Source organism: Argiope bruennichi, chromosome 8 (assembly GCF_947563725.1).
Source record: "Argiope bruennichi chromosome 8, qqArgBrue1.1, whole genome shotgun sequence".
Classification (NCBI taxonomy): domain Eukaryota; kingdom Metazoa; phylum Arthropoda; class Arachnida; order Araneae; family Araneidae; genus Argiope; species Argiope bruennichi.
Window position 1 is genome coordinate 101250711 of NC_079158.1, and position 22063 is coordinate 101272773.

General features: G+C 26.9%; 1 protein-coding gene across 4 annotated transcripts in view; it reads left to right on the forward strand.

The window, feature by feature from the left end:
• The window catches only part of LOC129980850 (homeotic protein antennapedia-like), a 788317-nt gene that overhangs the window by 154052 nt on the left and 612202 nt on the right, over window positions 1–22063 (forward strand). The window contains exon 1 of one of the 4 annotated variants that reach the window (XR_008785261.1): window positions 10638–10724. The exons of 2 other annotated variants lie outside the window; for them this stretch is intronic. The gene's annotated coding sequence lies outside the window, so the exon portion shown is untranslated. Of the gene's footprint in view, window positions 1–10637; window positions 10725–13363; window positions 13577–22063 lie in introns of those variants that run through there. One more of the 4 variants, XR_008785260.1, reaches the window with a different exon arrangement.

Here is a 22063-nt window from a genome sequence, read left to right on the forward strand (position 1 = left end):
AATTGCAACTCAACTGCACTCAAAATTTCGAAGATTTTATATAGTCACAAGATACTAATGAATTACATAGAAATAATTATATCGAATAAATACTGGTTCTATTATTTTTAAGATTGTATTTAATTTTTGAATTATTAGAAATAGCTAGTATAGAAAACTATTTCAAAAATTTATCGTATTTTTTAAACTAAAATTTGTAATGTAATTTGCTAGTAGTTAATGTAATTATCACCCTTTTAGAATGTAGTTTGAATGCTTTCTATCTTAAGTTGAAAGCTTGATTTTTATGTTTAATTTCTTAATAATTCAATTTTAAACTATTAGATTGTAATAATTTTACAAATTTTTAATGCAAAATCATGAAATTCATTTTGGTTCTGCCTGGTTAGATCTAAATTAATTCTTAAAAATTACGAGAAAAAAAAACTTTAAATAGTTCTCGGTAGAGAATAAATTTTAAAGCGATTTCTCTCCTTTTTAAAAACCTATAATAGATATAACAACATCATAATTAATTATTGATAAATAACATCGGAAAAACCTGACAAAAATTAATTTTTATGAATATTCTTAACAATTACTGTATTCATAAATTATTTATAAACTGTTTAGTTAAAGTAATGTATGTAGTAATATTAATTAGCTTAGAAATAAAAATAATCGGAAATATATTGCCTTTCTGTATAAATAAAAAAAAATCTAAAATACTTTCCTTATTTCACTAAAAATTCAAAAATTTACGAAACCATGATGACCTTTTCGTCTTTTTATTAAAGTTCTAATATTTATATATATATATATATATATATATATATATATATATATATATATATATATATATATATATATATATATATATATATATATATATATATATATATATATATATATATATATATATATATATATATATATATATATATATATATATATGTATGCTATATATATAAATCATAATTATATAAAAATATGTTATATTAACTTTTATTTTCATAGAGTATTTACATTTCTATATCGATGTAGGGACAAAGCCAAAATTAGCAATTTCGATATATTGTTAAATATGAGCAAAACAATGTTTTATAACAGTGAATCATATTGAACAGTGATCTATTTAAAATTACTACTAAATATTTCAAAATTATGTTCTAAAATAAATTGATATATATTTTTTAAGTAATTAATGTCAAGTGTATATTATTGCTTCAATTTCATGTTCGTAGAGATGATTACGTTACTGAATCCATATTGACCAAAGAACGTTTTATAATTTTGAACCGAATTGGTTCCGAATTTAAAATTGCCTTGCAAACTCTTTTCGAATTATTTACAAAATTCGATGTGATATTACTTTGAATGTAGATGATAAGAGATTAATCATTACATTTTTGAAGAGCTTATTAATTTTAACAGCTTTATTTTGTTCTACTTTTTTAACACTTCCTCGAGAACAGATAATGTTACAGGAATAACTCCAAAAAATATTTTAATAGTGGATTCAAATATTATACAGCGAAGGTAGGTATTCTAAATGTTAATTCAACAAGAGTTCTTCTTCTTATTATTTTAACTTAGGGAAATGCTTAATGCTTCTTAACAATGTAATCACAAATCGAGTGACATGTATTCGAAACAATTCTGTTGATAACCTAATATTAATGTCTATGTTTGGCATCTAGAATATTCCTCTATTTACCTCGAAAATTAACTACATATTCTTACATAAAAAAATCACTGGCAAATTTCCATTTTTAAACAAAAATAATTATTGTTAGGCAGTCTCTATATATAACAAAAATCTGTGCAAAGTTATAGATTCATTTAGCATTTTTATTTCTCTGATTCGATGTTTCTAATAAAAAACAAGTAATATTTTTTCTAGGTAAATTTTAAAGTTTGAGCTGGCACGGGATTTGTTTTAGAAGACTTTAACTAAATTTAGGTATTATGTATTAGAATTCGAAGTATTTTAATTGTTCCCTATTTGAATTGTCAAATAGGGAAGTATAGCGTAACTGTCTAGGGGCCGCGCAACTTCAGGGGACCTGAGATCTCAACACTTTTTGCATTCTTTTCTGGGAAAAAAAAATAAAAATGTGCGTTTCCATGCGATTTAAATGTGTTTTATATTTCATCATATGCAAATAAAATCAAATATTGTTTAAACCTCAAATAATATTCCAAAAACTAAAATTTGTATATTATAGAAATAATATTATTTTAAACTATTAATTTTTATTTAAGCATTTAGAATATGTTTAAAAATGTATTATAGCGTCTTAACTTTAAATTATATTAAAGTTTAATTTCTTTATTCTTTGGTTACTGAACTGTGAAAGGCTAACCTCAGTTAATTCAGTTTGTTGCAATATTTGCTACGTTATTTATACATAGAGATTAAATTAAGATCAAGAAAAAGATAATAGTTTTGGAAGAAGAAAGAGCCCCCCCCCCCTAATATCATTCGAATCCGACCTTGATTCGAATGAAAAAAAATTATTAGATATTTCAGAGGAAGGGGAAAAAAAAAAATCTTCCACATTTTTGGGACCATGTAAGCGACATCCTTCCACAGCTTCTGTTTGGCAGCAACGTGGAGGTTTCCTATCTCATTTTTGCTCTCTATAAGAGACCCTAAAGAGGCACCAATTAAATTTTACGGCCCTCTCCCCCCTTCTGTGCCGATTTATTCGCAGCAAATCGTGTGGGGCCAGGGGGAGGTCGACTTTTGTGGCTCTTTTATCTGCACTAAAACTAATTCCAGATCACCGACTCTGATTGACGAGCACCTAAATAAACACGAGCTCTACTCCACCGAGGAATATTTATGTGTGAAAAAAAATGTTTGAGTGGGAGGAGAGAGAGAGAGCAGGCTCTTCACACTCACGTTGTACTGTTTGAGGGAGGATTCGATGGTAGGAAACGTTGTTGCTCAGTGTGGATTCTCGAACCGTGGTATACAGTACTTTTTTTTCTACTGTTGGAGATCGTTTGAGTATTATTGTGTATATTTCTAATGTCACTGCATGACGATTGATAAAAAAGTGGCTGTAGCGATAAATTTCGTGGGGTAACAAAAACTTTTCGTGCGCGAATATGGGAACGAAATGTTTCACACACTTGGATAATATCTTTCAGCGTGGTAGAGGATGTAATTTACATTAGTATGGTGGACCTAACCGTTGTATGGAATGTAATTTACATTAATACTTTGAACTTATGCGTTGTAGAGAATGTAATTTGGTAGTGTATGTTAGGCCTATGAGATTTTCCATAGGAATAAATATTACAAGATCAATCCTTTTATTTTATTTATGTGATAGCATTGTGTCTGCAATTTAATATGAATTATTAAAAATAAAGTAAGATACTTCGAATGAAAATGAATTATGCAACATTTTATTCAATTTCTTGTATACTATCATTAGAGTGTATATTTTAATCCAATGAGATTTTCCATAAGAATAAATATTAAAAGATGAATCCTTTATTTTATTTATGTCATAGCATTTTCTCTACAATTTAATGTGAATTACTTGAATAAGTACTTACTCAAGTAAAATATTTCAAATACAAATGAAACATGTGCAGCATATTATTCAATTTTTTTGTATACTATTAAAGTGAACCATTTGAATAATTTGTATACCATTGTAGTGTATACTTCAATTATTTCTTTACATATACAGTTAATTCATGAAATAAAGGTTTTCAAATTTTAATGATAATATATATATATATATATATATATATATATATATATATATATATATATATATATATATATATATATATATATATATATATATATATATATATATATATATATATATATATATATATATATATATATCGTTAAAATGTAGATAGATAAGGATTCAGTTATTTCATTTATATAGTTATTATCATTTAAATAATAATAAATTACTATCTCTTCTCAACACAGTAAATATTCATGTCTATTAAACTCTTAATTATATGTACTAGGATTTTAGCTGGTTAACATACACTTAATAATTTCTTGTGAATTATATCTAATATGTTAAAAACTAAGCAGTTGTGAATTTCTTTCAAAAATTGACATTGCAATTCAAAAGAATGTCAGTGTTGATAGTTCTCGAGAGTTGGTTCAAAATGAAAAAGCAGCAACTCTGTTTCGATCTGATAGTTATTTTCGAAAAACAAGTATTTATAATATTTATGACACAGAATTGCATGGACGTGTAATAATGTTGTATATCTTTTTACCACAATGAATTTCCACGCTTGGTATAATCTAATTTATTTATCTAGATTAGAATTCTAGCAAATTAACACAATCTGTTTTGAATTATATGGGAAGCAATTGAGAATTTTTCTAAAAAAGTGAACAATTAAATCTAAAGAATGTCAGCGTTTGAACCTAATTCAAATGAAAAGTAGTGGGATTTTAATGATTTTCAAAAAACAAATATTTCTGGCATTTGTAAAACAAGATTTAGAACCGCCTAGATGAATAATAAATTCACATTTCTTTCCACCATACTGAATTTTTATGTTTTCTATATTATAAACTCAAGAATTTAAGATAATAATTTCTTGTGAATTATATCTGCTATCTAGATATTAAAAATTAAACAACAGTAAATTTCATTGAAAAAATGAATAATTGAATCAAAAGAATATCAGCATTTGTAGCTGGTTTAAAATGAAAGAGAGAGAGGAAAGGGGGGAAAACCCCCTTTTTTTAACAAAAAACTAATAGTTTTCGAAAACACTGATATGCAAAATTCGAGAATTTGAATTCATATATTTATTTCAAAAACTGTTCAAATTCAAAATATAAGCATACAAATTTATTTTTAAATACTGATACAGGAACAGTTTTACTTTTTAATAATTTCGACGATAGTTATTATAAATGAATTCATGCTATAGCTTGGAAGCGTTTCAATCAAAAAGAAAATTGTCTTTAACTACCTAAAATACCTTCTCCAGATGCATTATAATAAAGTAACTATTTCATAAAAAATTATAATAAAGCTGTTGATAACCATTTTCTATATATGTCGCTACATTTTTTTTATCTTCTTTTATTATATTGTTTACTTTATTCCGTGAATCATGTCAATAAAAATTATGCTATGATGCGCTCTAAATTGAAAAAAAAAAAAAAAAATTCTCCGTTGACATTTCTTTTACTGTATTTGAGCTGGGCAAAGTTTCTGATATCAAATTTCAAGCAAATTCCAGTGTTGAAAATAAATAAATAAAAATGTTACATTCAGTTGAAAATATTAAAATCTGATTCGAAAGAAAATATAATTACTTACTCCAGTCACTTGTGTAAAAAAATTGCAAATAAATTTTGTAACTGCGCTGCGTTTACATCTGTTATTGAAAAACAAAATGAATAAATTAGTAAAAAAAGAATTGTCACAAATCGTTGTAATTATTTTTCTATTTAAGTTGTAATAAATATATTCAAAAATAACTGAAATTGTAGAAAAGAAAATATAGCTATTTACCTTAATGACTTGTTAAAAATGTACAAATAAACTCTCCAACTGACCTTATTGCTGACCTGAAATTGCAAAAAACGATTGAAATATTAAAAGAATAAATTGTTGCAAATTATTTTAGCTACTTTTTTTTTTGAATTATATATATATATATTAAAAAGACCGATTTAAAAGTAATATCAACAATCTTTATAGAAAAGAATATAATACAGCTACTTAATTCAGTCACTCATTAAAGAAGTTACAAAGAAGTGCTTAAACTGCTCATGTCTAATGACTTGTAATTGGAAGAAAAAACAAAGTAGTAAAATGTTAATTGCAGCAAATTATCTTATTTATCTTTTCGTTAATTTTTTTAAGAAAATTAATGATGTTACCCTTTATCAAATTATTTATGTATCTGGAAACTTACATTAAGTAAAAAAATAGATTTATTGTACAAATGTGTAACTATTTACCTAAATTCTAAGAAAAATTAGCGAGTTCTATGATTAATATTTTACAAATTATATAAAACTATTTTACAAGAATTGCTCTTTCATTATATTGTTATTTTTAATAAGCTTTAAAAAAATTAAGAGCGCAGAAGGAAATCTTTCACTTTCTTTCTTCCTTTATCATGTTAAACAAGCAGCGGAAGGAAATGAAGCTTGAAAAAATTGGGAAGTTCAAATTACTGTAATTTCGCAGAGTAATAGGTAGTTAGCTCTTCTACCTACAAAGAGACCAACTGCCTGAGTTACTACCTACGCACTGTCTGAAAGATGAGTCAATTTAAACATATACATTGTTATTATAAGTGAAAAACTTTGGAGATAGCAATCTATGGAGCTTCTGTGAATGTTGAAATATGTCTTATTGAAGGATGACATTATATTTAAAAGAATCAAATATTTATTTTATTATGTGCGTATTGATTTCGAAAATAACTCCATTTGGGGGGGGGGGGTTCATATGAATCATAAGTATTATTTAAAATACAACAACAGACTTTAAAATAAAGGACTTTATAATTTGAACATTCAAATTTTTTTTAATCAACACAGCATTTTTCAGAAATTAATTATTAAAATTGAGATACAAAATAAATAATAATAAATGGTAACTAAAATGAAAAAGGAAAAAAAAATTAAAAATAAGATTTATTAAATTTTGGCAAAATCATTTTAATCAAGATGATTTTCTTTAACCGGTAATTAAAAGAAATTGTTTTGGAGAAACTTAGGCAAGGAAGATTTCGTGGTCTCAGCAAATTGCTTATAGTTTATTACATGTTAAGAACTAGAATATTTAGGTATATGAGGTTTTCAAAAAGGATAGTTATGACTACATGAAAGGGTGTTATTTAAATAAAAGGCAAAATAAGAACTGAACATTTATAATATTTAATGGTTTTGTTTTTATTTTTTCGCATTGAAGTTAAGCACTAGAATTTACACTCTGGAAATCTAAAATTTTTCGCTTAAATAATTCTGTTCTCCCTTTTCATAAGCGGGGAATTTTTTATTTTTAATGTACTGGAAACGAAAATATTTTTGATTCTTCGTGAAAAAATGAAATAATCACTTTAAGATATATGACCATGTTCGGATTCGAAAAATGTTATAAAATACATTTTTGAATTTTCAAATGAAATGGATTGAAAACATCTTTTATGAGGTAAAAATATATCAATTAAAAACAAAGCAAAAAAAAAAAAGTTTTAACTATAGATTTTTTTTTACGTTAAAAAAAAAGAGACATGAAAAGAGAATTTTCTAACTGATGACATTTTGAAATTATTTGTTCAAAATATGGCAGATAATTTAAAGTATATATATTACCTTAGTTCCTGAACTAAAATATAAGCGGTACTTTTATCAGATCTTTAAATACTGAAATTCGACTCATTAATAACATGAAATTTTAAACGTTTCACATTATGAAATATTATTGCATATTGTTTATATATCAGATATGAAAGATTAGAGCACATTTTAAATAAATAGATTACTTATTTTATAGTTCAAGAACAATGGAACATTATTTTAGTAATCAAATTTTACTAAAATTCAGAATTTGAGATAATAACATTTAAGGATGTAAAATAGCATTAAAACATAAACAATGAATTAAAACTGATTAAGTTTTAAATCCTCCGTAAATTAATAACTAAATCCTAAAGAATTAACTCGGGAATAAAATTCAAATGATTAATATGAAAATTAAGAATATGGAATAAAAAATATTCCTCAAAAATCGATTATTAAAAAATTGTTTAATATTTTCAAGAAAAGATGGATTTTTTTCCCATCTGAAATTACATTTTAAGACATGATAATTCTGTCTTTCCTGAATATCTATCGCCTATATCCATTGTCTGTTTATATTCTAATAAGCCTATTTGTGCATTGTACCAGATGTACATAAAAAAAATTAATAAACTGTTATTTTAATCATTTAAAGATCTAGGGAATACTGAAACTAAAAACAAGCAACAAAAAAAAGTCGTAATTGTTTGCGTGAGAATTCATTGCATGCAACAAAAACAACAAAAATTACAAAGGAAAAAAAAAAGTCTAATTTTTATGTTTATCATCATTTTATGCACCTTCATTTGTTCTGAACAAAAGAGAACGCTGAGAAGAAAGATGGGAAAAAAGCGAACGCGTTTGGACTAAGAATCAGGTATACACACAGTTTAATTAATAACCCTCATTTAGTGGAAACTTTTCTCCGCCCTTTTTAACCGTCACCTTTCTCATGAATAGAAATGAATTGATGAGGTAAAAAATTCAAAAGCCATGATTGATGCATTGTGTTTTAAAAATATCAGCGTGAAATCATACGCTACATTATCAAACACGATTTTCCTTTCACACTTGTTGTTGCTTTGTAGAAAACTGAGATTTATAATTTTATGCTTGTCAAGAAATGAGATTATTTCATGTAAACACTGAGAAGACTCATCATTTTTAAGTAAATTGTGGAATAAAATCGTAATATTTGTTATGAAAATTGTTATACAATGGTGTAGTTTATTTCAATTATTTATTTTTATAAAGTTTACAAATTCTTCAATTTTTTAAGAAGCTTAAATTTAAAGAATGGAAAACAACAATGTTTTATGTGGTAAATCACAGAAAAAAAGTCACAGATAGGATTCATAGATTTTGTTCAAATTTTAAATGTCATGTTAATTTTTTTAAAAAAGAATAGTATAATACAATACCAAAAGTTTTGGTTTTAATAATTGTAATAATAGCAATTTTTTTTTTGGAAACTCAGGTAAATTTATTGTTCTGCATTTTAATTTTATTATCAATTTGTTATCTGAAACTTAATGAGCCTTTCTGACTAAAAATTACTACTATTAGTTTATTAGAACCTTTGTATTTTCCAGCTGTTGCTTACTCATAATTGTTAAGTTTGCATTTTGAATGCGCCGGGTTTTTTAAAAATCCACTCTTCTTTTGCAGTAACAATTCCACTGAAACTTTTTTTCTTTTGCAGTAAAAAGACAATGAAACTTTTCTTTTGCAGTAAAAATCCAATGAAACTTATTACTCGTTTTTAAAAGAAAACTTAGAATATTATTGGAGATACTTACTTGACAGAGGGCAATCTAAGAGGCAAATTCTCGAATTATATTATTTTTACATGACTTTATGAGAATTCCAAAAAAAATCTCATTGTGATTTTTTTTGGAATTTATTTATGAATTTTTTTAAAGTAAGAGTTTATATTAAAAAACTCTTACTTTAGATACAATTCAATCTTCCTTATCATAGCTTCAGTTTAGTTGCAAGATGCTTGAGCTCTGTACCTTGCATACTGTTGTAAAAATCACGCATTGCAGTTTTGAATTCTGATATATATATATATATATCTGCAGTTAACATATCTGCAGTTAAATGTTCCTTAAATCTCCTTACATAATTGATTTATTAAATGCAGAATGAGGTACCATATTAAATTCTTTTCAAATCTAATCTTGGAATCCGTTTGCAATAGATAAGGTATAATATGAAAAATATTGTTTAAACTAAATTAATGATTTTGAGCTCACATGCGAAACACATGTATTCTGCTTTATTTGAAATCTAGTGAAATTCATGCTGAATCCTTATGGGACATATTGTGCTAAATACAGTAGCGGTTAGAAAATATAAATCTGTTTCTACCAGATTTACATTAAACATTGATACTAAACTGCATTGAATCATTTTAAATCAAATTTTATTAAATAATTTTAATGAAATTCAATACTTAAAAATGAAAATTGATAATTAGAAATGTTTTGGTAAGTTTGTACGAAACCGGCTGAAAGTCTTTTAAGTTAACAAATTTTGAAAACATACATTTAACAGCAATGGAGCATTTTCATTTCAGTATAAATCTCAAAAGATATGCCTATATGCAGCCGAATTGTTACTATGTCAAATTTTTTGCCTATCAATCAAAACCAAAATTTGGCAAAAAAGTAGATGGCTTGAATTATATCTTTATGATTAGAGAAGTTTTAAAAGTTGCTTGCATTTTCGCATTGGCAAATGATTTACTTTGATATCAGGCGATTTTCTTTCTTGTTAACACGAAGGTCAGATCTTTTGTCCTTTGAAGTATAAAACCAAAACTTGCTTGTCACATTGTAAGCTGAAGACGCGCAGGTGCGATTATCATCTCCAAATTGCTGAACGAAACTACGCACTGGGTTCAAGGCAGCTATGCTATAAGGAAGACGGAATGAAATAAGAAGAAAATTGGAAGCAAATGAAGGAATGTCAGATACTTGTCAGGTAGTCAGCCACGCTCGTTAGCCACTGGCTCTTATTCTATGCACGTGATCTTTATCCTTGCTGTCAGACGTCACGGGGATTAATAAGTGTACCTGACCGCACTATAGGGCGTTTCGAAAATTTATCACTGCTCAAAACTGCAGTGAAACGCTATCACGACATTTTTTTTTTTATTCTTCTTCTTACTAGCTCTTTTTTTTTTTTTTTTTTTCACCCGGGCTTTTTTCCTCTCCAATCTTCTCACTCGCAAGCGATATTACTTTTTAAACTTCTCGCTCTGAGCGATGCTCGCGAAGCCGTTTACATAGCGCAGTTGTGTCGGGCTGGCAAAAAGAATGGTCGCAGAGAAGGGATGAGGTGTCGCTATTGTGCGTTGTGTCCGGGGTTGGTTTATGCATGGAATATGATGAGCGTGAAAAGAGCTCAGCGAAACCATGGAGACTTGGTAAGCATCCGTTTATAAGTTAGTTGTTTTTGTAACAGGAGAGGACGTAAATTTCAGTGCATTGGAACTTTGCATTAATATGAACTTGCCCCCACCTCTTGAAGGAAGGACCATGCTTCCTAATATGTTATCACATTTGTTTTAGAATTTATTTTTCTTTCCAAATGTAAATAACTTACATTGTAAAAAAAAAAAATAATAGAAACCTGTGAAATGATTCGGTGAAATTCTTCGATAAAATGATTTTGACGTTATACAGTGAAATGTGTTTAATTGGTTTTTTTTTTTTTACTTTTGTGTATAATACAAAGATTTTACGGTCAAAGTGATTATTCGTTTTGTATTGATAATAAACTATTATTAAAATTTACTAATTACTTTTGCTGATTATTATTTAAATTATAACGGGTTAATCGCATTAAACGAAACTAAAACAATGAAAAAGACATGTTTGATTTTTTTTTTCAGATTAGTCATTAAAGCTATCTGGTTTCAGCATTAAAGTTTTTTTTCACTTAAATTTACTCCAGAAGCATTTAAACGTGTGTATATAATCATGCTGGGCAAGCAATTGCTTTCTGCCAGAAATTCAGCTGGAGACAGAAGTAGAAAAAAAAATCAGTTTATTAGTGCAATATATCAATTAACTTTAATATTAAAAATTTTAAATAATTAAACGTGAAACTGCCGTTTTAATTTATCGATACTTCATAGCTTCATAACTTAGAGAAAATAAAATCAACAGAGTAATTCTTTTATAAATGCTTCTTCAGTTGTGAAACTAAGCAAATGATGGCCATATTATTTAAATTATATTATTCAGGTTTATTCAATTTTTAAGCCAAAAAAAAAAAAAATGACATCATTTATCTAGTTGTCTTAATAGAATATCTAATCACAAAGAAAGAAAATAAAACCACAGGAGAAACATTTTTTTTTTTTTTAATTTGAGGGAAGAGTAACAAATATAATATGTTAATCAATTACAATAATCTCTCTAAATGCAAAAAGAAAAAAGAAAAAAATAGTATGCATAAGAATTATTATAAAATAAGATGGTTTTGGTAGTGAAATTACAGACATAAATATAAATAAATGCACAAATATTATTAAATGGAGGGCAGTAAGAGAAATGTAATCAAATTGATTATGATTATCCAATATTTTTTTTTCACAGGTATTCATATTTTCTTAATGCATTATATCCCTTTTCCTTGCAGTTTAAAAAAATATTACTGTTTCAAAATTCTGAATGATTGTCATATTTTTTAATACAACTAAAAAATATTTTGTATCTCTAATGCGATTAAACACGAATATTTTAAAATTTTAAGTTTATGAATTCTTTATTTAATATTTTCGATAAAAAAAGTGTTAGTAAACTGTTCGAACTTTTTTTTAATATAGTAACATTTTGGAAATGATTTTTATATAAATCAGTTTTTTTTTTATTGGAAGAAAATTTGAATTTCAGAAGTTTTAAAAATCAATATTTGTTGTATATTAGAAATTTTGCTTATTTTTATTTATTGAGTTATTTTATGTTATCTGATATTTAAATATTAATTTATATTTACAAATATATTGTCGCAGTTTTGATTTTTTATCAACAATTTTAAAAATACGTTACATTTCTATAAATGCTGTTTCAACTTTTACTTTTGGTATATAAATCCATGCATTTTAAAATTAGACAAATATATTACGTTATTTAAAAAATTTAGATATTAAGAATTCAGATGAAATTCAAACATTTATTTATTTATTATAAAGTATGATTAATCATTTGTTACGAAATATTGAATTTTTTACTATTAATATTGATTATTCAAAAACCATTACCATAAAAGAAACTTACAATCCCTTCAAAACATTGATTTCTGAACCATTATATTTTTTTCTCCGCTTCTCTTAATGCATCATGAATCCATGCCGTCCAATTGACCCACGATAAAAACAAAGCACCTTTTTATTACACCGCATTGTTGCCAACGATTTAGTGCATGCTCAAATATATTTAACTGTCAATAGCTACCTCCGATATTCCAACCAAAGAATGTCACCCTATAAGAACCCCATATTTCTGGAGCTGAATAGAGTGGCAACAAATTTAAACGTTTTCCCACATCCTTTCCATTATTCCATTTCATGAAAATAAACTGATTCTCCTATAATAATTCCGTACCCCGCACCACCTCTTGGATATTGCGCAGTTTTCCCTTCTCTACGATAGCAATTACTATAAAAGAAGACATTTTCTTTCTTGCCTTGTAAGAGCGTGAGCGAAAGAGAGAGAAAGAGAAAAGAAGTCTGTTAGCATTGCGCTGGCGCTGTCGCATTAAAGCCCCCCTCTTTTTTCTTTTTTTTTAGTCTTGCTTCTTCCTCTTTCCTCCCTTTTCGATTTTGATAAAGTTAGGGTGGGTGGCGCCCTGATGTATATATATTTTTTTTTCCCTTGCCTTCTTTCCTCTCTGTGCTGTGTGTTATGTGTGCGAGATCACCTACGTGTGCGCACAGCCATTATGATTGCTCAGAGTTGCGATGCCTTCTGCACTTGCCATCATTCTATCGTCTATGCACCAGAACATCATTCCTCAGTGAGTAGTTAGCGACCAACAACGAAAGCTCCGGGCCATGAATTAAAGTTTTCATTTGTTTTTCCCCCGGCAGTGTACCCGGGTATCGGATGTGCACTCATTTGAGGGCAACGATTTGATTTTAATTCAATTAAATGCTGTAGAATCAGTTGAGTGCCTCTTCTTAAAATGCGTACGCTGAGGAGGAGATTGCAAGTATGCCGTTATGGCACCGATTGTCTTTGAGATTCGATGCCGTTTGCTTCGGACTTGAAGGTAAGAAGTTCAAGATTTTAAGTTCATATAAAATCTCTGCTTCAAAAAAATTATAAAATAGGAAAGGAAAAGAAACAGATGAAAAGGCAAGATTAAGGAAATTAACTAGAAAATGATAAATATATCTTCAATATTTATATTCGGAAAAGACATCTTAAGGAAATTAAAATTTAGAAAAATTTGTAGGAAATACAACCAAATTAAGAAAGACTAGTTATACATATTTTGTAAATATTATGCTATAAAGTTTATTATAATATATAACTTTTATAAAAAAATCGCATGATGTTCAGAAGAGTTGAACACATAACATCAATTTATTCTATAACATCGACGGATATAAAGAATTCTTATAGAGCAGTATGAGTTATTTTTAATAAATATCCTACTCATAGATTATTCTGAAAGAAATTATTACATCCAGTGAGAATACTAAGTAAATTTGGAAATAAAAAAATCTTTAAAAAAGGTACGAGTAGTTCGACCTACGATTTAACATTATTACGCACTTTTTCCCCCGAGTAACTTTTCTTATTATACTAAATTCTACAAGTTTTATTAAAACGACATATTTGAACGTATATCGAATCGGAAAATAGGGCAGAAAACAGCTTCACTTATGCTTAGAACATACTGTAGGACATAACAAACTAGACTAGAAAATTATTCTATTCCGCTTTTTAGCTCTTTAATATTTATTCGATGATATTACAGTTTTTCATAATATACAGGGCAAACTTTGTTCAAATAATTGTCATATAAATTAAAAAATTCTTTATTTTTCTCATACCATATCAATTAATGAATAAAACAAGAGTTAAAATACTAAAATATCTTTTATATGTATGTCTGTCTGAATATTTTTCTGTATTGCTACCATAAAAAGTTTACAAATATTTTACCATTGAAATTTAAATATGTCTTCTCGCTTCTCTTCTTCTTTCGCTTTGTTGTTTTAATTTTATATTTAGAAAGAAATAGAAAAGAATTAAGCCTACTAAATGTTCCATTATAGAATTATTTTAGAATTGGTATTAAATTGTGCTTACTTGCATTTTGAAAAGATTTTTTTGTTTGTTTGTAGTTTCATTTTATTCAATTATAACGCTTATATTGTGCATCTACAATATATCATCAAATCTGTTTTCGCTTTTAACTTCGTTTTTAAGCGAATTTTTTTAGAACAAATAATAACGCATCTGAAGAATAAGAAAGAGAATGTGGCGATATGGTAAATCTCATTTCTGAAAATATTTTATACAATATCATAAGAGAATTTGTTCTTTGTTTGAATACCGATTAAGATATTTTTGAACTAAAGAAGCAGAGAAAATTTAATGTTTTCATAACATCAAAACAAAGTTTGATAGTAAAAACTTCTTGATAGCTTGTTTTATGTATATTAAAGAAATTTCTGTTACAAGATACATCAAATTGTTTGGAAGAAACGTACAAATTGTTATCTATATAAAGAACGAAAATTAGCAGATGGTGATATTTTAAATTAAAAATAGCATAAATTATTAGAAATAGTAGAAAATGTTCCTGAAAATCATCCATGAGATAGCAACATAAAAGTTCTTAGACAAATGTTTCTCGGAATGTGTTCAAAGTAGGCTTAAGTTAATGTATTTAGAAATTAGTATTATTTTGTTTTCGGATAAAGTATACTTTATTTTTCTTTTGCCAATAGTATGTACGTTGTAATGCCTTTTTCCCTCCAGCTTATTTGCAAAATTAATACTATTAATAATAGTGTATTATTTTTTATGTAGATTTTATTTCATGCCAATAAAAACATGCGGCAGCTTTCAGGAAATCACGCAAGAATTTATACGTTGCGATGTTAGAGTTTTATTATTTGAATATCTTTTACTTGTTTTCTCACTGTGTGACTGGTTATTCACACTTTCTTTTTTTATAGCTTTCATCAGCATTAATATTGCTGAATTTCTAAAAATTTTCAATCTCACAACAATGAATTTGATTGATTTCCTTCGTTATTTAACTTTGTTTTATTATATTTTCTTTGTATATGTAAATTCAAGCATTTTTGATTATTAAATGAGAAATAGACCTGTTTCAAATCATGCATTGTTTGCAATTTCCTATCAGAAATATTTGTGTCTATTTTTATTATCTATCTTATATAATTGAGAACCATTTTGGATAAATTTATTAATAACAATTTAAACATATGCTTTCTTGCAACTGTAATTAAGTTACGTATTAATATAATGCTACTTTCAAATTTTTCTTATGTTTTCAGTCAAACTTTCTGAAGAGACAAATATATTTCAGTTTTTACATGGTTTATAGAAAAGCTATTGCAAATTGTTTTAATTATCCGGTTTTAAGATCATATTCTGATTTTGTCTGTATTTTGATAAATAATTTTAAACGCATTAAATATACTTTATTGCATCCTTTTCGCAGCACTAGAAAGTATTCCAAAACTTACCATTATACTTATCTTGGCAAGAATTTAAGAAAATGCATAAAAAGTAAACTGTTTTGAATTGGAATTTAACATGTGTATTGCTGAAAACAGTGGATAATTCAATTAAACAAGTGTTTCCAAATTTAAATTCGACTCCTAAACAAAAAAAAAAAAAAACCGAAAAGCTGTAAATTAAAATATGTAATACTTTTACATGATTCTGAAAATAATAATTATTACGTTACAAAAAGCAACAGAAAATTTTTAGAAATAACTTGAAAATTCACTTAAAACAAAAATTAAATCTCATAGCTGTATTCCGAATCGGGACAATATGAATGTGATAAAAAAAAAAAGTTGTTTCACGTGTTTTCCGGCGGATAAGAAAGGAAAAGCGGAGCGTTTTATATGAGGCGGGAGCGATGACACCCAACAGGCCGTTACGGAGCCATAGATGTCGGTTTTATGGCGACCGTTATGGGCTTCGTCGATGAACGGTCGGCGGCGGACGCCCCTGCTCTCCTCCGCGATAAAACTTAACCGCAGCTCGCTATATTATTTGCTCGTTTCACAGCGCTCATTTCTATTTGCCGTCGTCAATTTCCGACACTCTCAACTTTTTCTCTTCCTTTTTTATTAACAGAATCCTGCTGACCCCTGAAATTTATTGAGTGACAGGAGTTTGGGAAAAATGCATGGGAAAAAAATTCGTGTGATGGAATATGAAGAATTTTGAAATAAAAAATAATTTCTGGGTGGTTGTTATTTGAAACTTTTCACAGATTTGTTATTCAAAATATTCAAAGTGACTAAGTTAGATAAAAATAAGATTTGTTTTCAAGAAAATGCGAGATTTTCTACATGTTTAAATCTGAAAAATTCTTATTAGAATTTTATTCTTTATTAGAATTTTAAAAATTATGAAGAAGTGAGAGAGAGAATGAAAGAGACATTGATTCTTTGTTTATATTAAGAGAAATAATTTAATTGAACATGAAAAAGTTGGAACGTCTTTGCGACGGTAAAGATAGAAAAACGCAGTTCCATATTATATACGTTTTTTCTGAAAAACTAAAGAAAAAAAGAAGTGAAACTTTTATGCTGAAAAGAGCTTAGATTTCTTTTTCTTCATGTTGCGTGTGAACTATAGTTTTAGCATTATTATGTTCAAATTATAAATAAAGATTTTGACATCGTTTAGACTAAAAATGTAAGTAACTGTCTAGATATACTCTATAATATTTGTAAGATTTTCAAATAACATAAATTTTGTTTACTTTTTTTACTTATTTTTTTTTGTAGCCAAATTTTTAGAGTGAAAATAATAAATAAATCTTAATATGACAAATCCATTTTTTTTGTAACTAAAAATTACCGCTCCTTTGAAATATAAATATTTTTCTTGATAATACGATTATATAATTTTTTCTGATATTCTTCGTTTCTATGCTATTGCTATTTTCACTTATTTTTAGATGATAACGTTTGTAGGTTGGTAATAAAATTTTTAAATAAAGAATCATCGGAAATTTAACGATTCTCCTTCGTATCATTGATTTATATCATTCCACAAAAAGCATTTTTTATTATTTTAAAATTCAAAGCATTATCTTATGAATACACTTATATCCCTACAATTCTTAGTGAATTTTCCAAAATATTTTTAAGTACATTTTACAATGGAACTTTCTAATGTTTTAGTAATTTCACTTATATAAATCCACGTTGCAACGATATTAAATAATTTTTGAATTTACGTTACCTTTAGGAATTAATTTTAACAATAATATAAAGTTTGGTGAATAACCCAAAACTGCTACCATGTTACGATATTTCAGACTAAAAGTTCGAATCTCCTTAAAAAAAATTTCTAATAAATGACGTGAAATATTGACACTTAATGGAAATGGAAATGTCGCAAATTTTTTAAGATTGCGTTTATCTTGTATTTCCCAATAATATTTGTTTCTCCGGTACATTTGTATTTTATCGTTAAATGCGAGGGGGAGAATTTTGATTATACATAGAGAAGCTACTTTGTATACTCTCATCGAGAACAATATAAAATAACATGTTTGAAATTATGAATTAATAATTAGATAACGTACGTCTAATTTCTCTACTTCTGACGGAATTAATATTTCATTAGAATGGAAGTAATTCAAAAATGTCAAATTGTGAATTACAATGTTTGATCAAGGTTTCGCCACAGCAAAATGATGTTGGAAAAAAAAATGGCTATTGATAAGATAGAAGATAAATTAGAGGAACTTCATAGCTTTCAATCTATTATAATTATAAAATATAAATTATCTACTATTTTTAATTGTCGTAGTCCATGTTTCTAATTTAAATTTACTTTCAATCATTTGGTTTACATGAATAACATTTCCAAAGCAATTGAAATATATCAATGAAACGTATTCTAAAGATGTTCATGTTTTATGACATAAATCTCATCATTCATAAGTGAAAATATTTGGATAAGTTCCAAAATGTAAAGATAATAAGGTGATAACTATTGAGTTGAGAGCTTTTATGTAAATAAGATTAAATTGCACTTTTAAGTGTGTGCTTTTTTTTTTTTTTTCAAAATCAGCTATGTTTATCCGAAAAAAGTTAAGCAAATTGCTCTAATATTTTAAATGTATTATTCGTTATTTAAAATCTTTCGTTAATAAAATATCTGTCACTATTGGGAGAGAAAATTGTCATTGTAGGACTTGTCATTAATGGTCAATTTTATCGTCACTGTAAGAGTGGAAAATGATTTGCTTGAATATTAAAAGATGGAATCGCAATCATTGTACGTGATGTTACGGATTACAATGCATGTTTCTAAACTAACAGCATGAAATAAAACTTAAATTACATAAAGTATTTCGTTTCAAAGTATCGTATTTTTGTTACTTTACTCGTGCACTGAAATTTTAAGGATGTCTGGAAGCGAAATATCATAATAAAAGAATTTCAAAAATTATAACAATTGATAGATTTGATTAGGATGAAAAATGTGCAGATCTTTCTGTGTAATTGCAATAATTTTTATTCCAAAGAAAATTAGTATTTTTTTTCTTTTAAGGAATATTTATTTAAGAAAGTGCCATCGATTTATTTACTAATAAGTCGAATTACTAAAATTACTAAAAATTAATTCGCATTTTTAGAATTTAATTACTAAAAATGCGAAATGTCTTTTCATTCAGTAACAATTGATTTCGATCTAAAATTTCCTTTGCTTTCCGATCTAAATTCTTCCGATTGCAAAGCTGCACTTGAAGGATATGTATAATTTTATTAATATTTCATAAACTAATTTCTGACGAATTATGTGAATCATTTGGTAAATATTTAGAAATACAATCGAAAAATGCTTCCGAAATCGCAAAAGAATCCGAAATTTCTATTGATGATGTATCCGCGTTTCCACGGAAAGGGGGTCTGAAGGTAAAGAATTTTCTACTAAAATTTTAATATAAAGCATTTGGTTTTTTACGTTTAATTCTCATACCACCGCTTTAAAAACTCGAAAAAGAAAATCCTATGAAAGAAAGTAAAAATGCGTTTTAGATTAAGTTAAAAAAGTAAAGGAAATTTAAAAATACCTTTGTTTCGTTGTATTTCAAGCTATAGCTTGAAAGATTGTTTGAATTTAATAATTTTATTATTGGACGCTGTTGTAATATTTGAAATATATTTATTTCTGTGCCATCTGATTTCAGTTATTAAAATTTAATCTTACATATTGAATAATGGAATTATAAAAGGCATCAGGGATTTTAAGGAAAAAAATTTAAGATATCAAACATTAATTTTTTAAATATCAAATACTGTGTCAAAAATATAATAATCTATTTAATCATATAAGGAATGTGAAAGTATAACAATAATAAGAAAAAGAACAATAATATAAAAATAAGTTCATATAAAATTATCAACAGTTTATCTTTATGATTAGTACAGTATAATATCATTATCAGAACAGATATTGTGTTTTTAATGTACAGACATAAAAACTACTTTTCCTTTAAATTATTGAAACAATAATAATAAAAATAATATTTTATTTACATTATTGAGAACTTGATAATCAATAAAGTGCGTTTTCTGTATTTTTTTTCTTTTTAAATTTCTTTCAGTATATATAGGAGACACGACACATTTTCTCGCTAATGGGTCACTATTTTATGTTCAGCTTTCTGTAACAGGTCTGAACCGCTTTTTGATCTCAACATATCGGAAAATAGCAATCGTGTTACTATTGTAAACACAGCTGATACACATTTTATTTTATCTTTACAGCGTTATATAACTAATATAAAGCATATTTTAGAAAAGGTGGCTCAGCGACAGGTATAATTTACAATTAGTGGAGAGTGTAAGAAATCAAATGCTGTACTTACTGCTGAGGCGTCTCTGGGTGTTTATTACTCTTCGTAATACCTCTTCTTAGTCGTTTATCAATTATTACTTCACCACTGCACCTGCAGAGGGAGAAAAAAAAATCAGATGATGAATTTGTTCGATAATGATGCGTTTTATAAAGTGGAGACGCAGAGACCTCCAGGCAAGCGTCCTGTCTTCAATTGATAATTAAAGGCTGATCAGAGGAATTAGTGGCGATCTTTTCCTCTGATCAAAACGTTAGATTTATGGCATACTGTCAATTTAGATCTCGTTAAAAGCAGCGAACGTGACCATAACTACCAACTACCTATCGGTGAGATTTTGTGTTCAAATTGGTGAGCATTTTAAACTGTACTTAGTGTTTTTGCTGTTATGGATCCTTTTTTTGTGAATGTTTCAGCTTATAAAAATAAACATTTGAAGGAAATAGCGATTTATTAACATAATTATCGTTGCTTTGTGTATAAATATTTTTTTCCTTAAAATATGGGGAACTGTAAAATGCTTTATTATTATGTATAGTATATTTTATATATTCTGCGATATTATATCTGTCTATAAATCACTGTTATTATAATTAATCAAGAACTTGTTAATTTTTTTAGCATGAAATATGTTTGTTGAAATAAATTTATTTTTAGTTCATCTCTTAAGATGGGCATTTGTGTTAGTTATACGGCATGCATTTACGTTAGATAAGTTAATTTTAAAATTTCCAGAGTTCACCCCCGATTTACATAGTACAGAAGAATAAAATTTAGACACTACACTATAAAGAAAAAAGTATCACAGTAGTTCTTGCTTTTTTTTATATAAATTTATCTTTTGAATTCGATATGTTTCTATTGAATTATCTAAATAAAATAAAAGCATGGTTCATATTGATTTATGAAATCGTGATTCATACGCGTTATTTAGACGCTGAATCTGGAATCGGATTAAAAGAAAAATCAAAGAGAGAAAGACCTTTAAAAACTTATCATAAATTGTCATTTTTAATTTTCATCTGCTGCGATTGTTTTATTTTTTTATCTGTTCATCCTCTCATAAACTAGTACATAGTTGATCTACTGTGAAAGAAAACTTACAAAACCGTAGCCGTTCTCATTTTCTGTACCTTAATAGATAGCATTTTATGGAAATTTTAATAAATCCCGCAAGCACTAGAGGACATTGAAATCATGCTCTAATCACTCTATAAAATTTTTCTTGGTGTGCTATTTTAACGTTGATTTAAACCATTCATACAATTATATCGTTGCATATAAATATCTGTTTATTTATTGCAAGAGCATTGTCCCGCGTGAGTGTTTATTTAAGCATTTGAATTACTGAAAATAGCGAGCATTGAAAGGAAACATGAGTTATTTAAAATAAGGATAATAAACATAACGATTTTTTAAAAACTAGATTTGTTTGAACTCTGATGAATACAAGCTTTTACAGTTGATATTTAAATCGAACACACTTCCTTCAAAGAAACGCTGAGTTATATCGAAAAAGAAAACAGATGGAACCAAATTCACGCAAATTATGCATGTTTTAATCGGATAATTGGTCATATACTAAGCACAAGTACTCTCACAAATGTATAGACAAAATTTTCCTTTAAATAACTGAAGAGCCTATTGATCAATCCT